General features: G+C 46.6%; 1 protein-coding gene across 7 annotated transcripts in view; it reads right to left on the bottom strand.

The window, feature by feature from the left end:
- The window catches only part of LOC143026311 (glutamate-gated chloride channel-like), a 271860-nt gene that overhangs the window by 29319 nt on the left and 240041 nt on the right, over positions 1-2500 (bottom strand). The window lies entirely within an intron of this gene.

The raw sequence follows: 2500 nt of genomic DNA, 5'->3' as shown, positions 1-2500 counted from the left end.
AATGATGAGTACAGGATGATGGAAGTTCTTCTGTTGTTCTTTTTGTTGCTATCATTGATGTTCTCGTTGTTATTCTTCGTGATGATGGTGAAAGTGGTGGTAATGTTGACGGCAATCTGTGATGATGAAGGTGACGGTGGTAGCGGTAATAGTAGCGGTAATAGTAATGATGGCAGTTTAAGTATTGTCTTGTGGAAATGACAATCTATCATTGAAAAAACAAATAAAAAGAAAAAATGATATGAAATCGACCTTTGCAGCAATATAAACAAACACACTACACCAACCCTTTGCAATACGAGATTTTTGTAAAAAATAAATAAATAAATAAATAAATAAATAAAATGTGCTTGCGATGATTTTGGAGTGGGCCACATAAATACACAAATAACGGACCAAGGAAACTCAGTAATTCCTATTTTGATAAACAAATTCCAGTAATGTTATTTTCAATAATTATTCCAATCATAACTCTATTAGTATTGCATTAGAACTTTCCCATTAGTTTGTAATAGATATCTCATTAATTATGAACATTATCTATTGGTAACAAAGCCACCGTTGATGTCCACAGATGACAAATCCATAGTAGAGTGAATAACTAATTTGATAAATAAATTATTTAATAATTTCATACACTTTGTTTTGTGTACATGTGGTGTATACGCTGCCACCAAGGGATTTGACTATGCTCGTGGCCCACCGTTTGGTGTTTTCACCCACACGCAGGCGTTGGTGTGGTGGTAAGCACCACTGTGCACCATCACTACCACCATCGCCACCACCACCACCACCATCACCATCACCATCACCACCACCATCACCACCACCAACCCACAGTCATTTCATGTTTGGTGGCCGGCCATTAGCCACAAGTAGACAAGTCATTGGAGAAGGAAGAGAAGAAGGAAGAGGAGGAGGAGGAGGAGGAGGCTCAGGAGGAGGAGGAAGAGGACATAATTGATGATATGTAAGTCGAGGATGAGTAATGGGAGAAGCAGGAGGAATAGTAGTAGGAGTGAGAAAAGGAGAAAGAAGAGGAGGAGGAGGAGGAGGAGGAGGAGGAGGAGGACAAGGAAGAGGAGGAGGGGAAAGAGGAGATGGAGGAGAAGGAGGCGCAGAAGGAGACTGAGGAGTACGCAGAGGGTGAGTAGGAGTAGCAGTAGGAGAGGAGGAGGAGGAGGAGGAGGAGGAAGAGGAGAAGGAGGAGGAGAGGAGAGGAGGCGCAGGAGGAGGGAAAGCAATGAGGAAAGATATGGGAGGAGGAAAAACACACGGAGGAAGAGGAGAAGGAGGAGGAGGAGGAGGAGGAGTAGTAAGAGGAGGAGGAGTAAGAGGAGGAGGAGTAGGAGGAGGAGGAGTAGGAGGAGGAGGAGGAGGAAGAGTAGGAGGAGGGGGAGGAGGAGTGGGAGTAAGAGGAGGAGGGTGAGGAAGCGAATAAGGAAATGAGAAACAAGAGAGATTCTGGAAGAGGAGGAAGACCGGAAGGAGGAGGAGGAGGAGGAGGAGGAGGAGGAGGAGGAGGAGGAGGAGGAGGAGGAAGAGGAGAAGGAGGAGGAGGAGAAGGAGGATGGGGAGTAAGAAATGATTGAAAGGGAAGAGAGTGAATGGAGAGAGAAGAGGAAGGGAGATGAGGAGAGGGGAAGGGAGAGGAGAGAGGGGGAGGAGAAAGGAGGAGAGGAGAGGAGAAGAGGGTGAAACGAGTGGAAGGAAATTGAGTGGAAAGGAGAATAGAAGGTTGAATAAAGAAAGAGAAAGAGAGAGAGAGAGAGAGAGAGAGAGAGAGAGAGAGAGAGAGAGAGAGAGAGAGAGAGAGAGAGAGAGAGAGAGAGAGAGAGAGAGAGAGAGAGAGAGAGAGAGAGAGAGAAGGAAAGGAAGGGGAAGGAAAGGGAAGGAAAGGCAAGTGGAGGGAAGCAAAGGAAATGTTAGGGAAGAGAATGTAAGAGAGGGGAAGAGGAGAAAAAGTTAAATGGAAAGGTAGAAGGCAAGGGAAAGGAAGTAAGGTAAGGGTAGGGAGGAGATATGAAAGGAAGGTAGGGAAAAGGTAAATAAAAGGGGGGTAAGGTAAGGAAAGAAAAGTGAGGGCAAGTGAATAAAATTGAGAGAAAGGTAAATGAAGGGGAGGTAAGAAAGGGTAGGGATCTAAGGAAAGGGAGGGGGAAGGAAGGGAAGGTAAAGGGAAGGTAAGGAAAGGACAAAGAAGAGAAGGGAGGAAGAGGAGGGGAAGAAGATAAGATTGCAGGTAAGCATAAGCGAGGGAAAGGGAAGGGAAGAGAAGGAAAGGGAAGGGAAGGGAAGGAAAGGGAAGCTGGGGATAAGGAAAGGGGGAGAGAGAGAGTATGGGGGAAAGGGGGGATATTGTTGGGGGGAGGGGGGACCTGGGTGATAAAGAAAGGGGGAGAGAGTATGGGGGAAGGGGGGATAGTGTTGGGGGGAGGGGGGGACCTGGGTGATAAAGAAAGGGGGAGAGAGTATGGGGGAAGGGGGGATAGTGTTGGGG

The sequence above is a fragment of the Oratosquilla oratoria genome, chromosome 6, assembly GCF_046742065.1.
Source record: "Oratosquilla oratoria isolate Oo_2021 chromosome 6, ASM4674206v1, whole genome shotgun sequence".
NCBI lineage: Eukaryota > Metazoa > Arthropoda > Malacostraca > Stomatopoda > Squillidae > Oratosquilla > Oratosquilla oratoria.
Note: the sequence above shows the minus strand (reverse complement) of the source record. Positions and strands in the feature narration are given on the sequence as shown.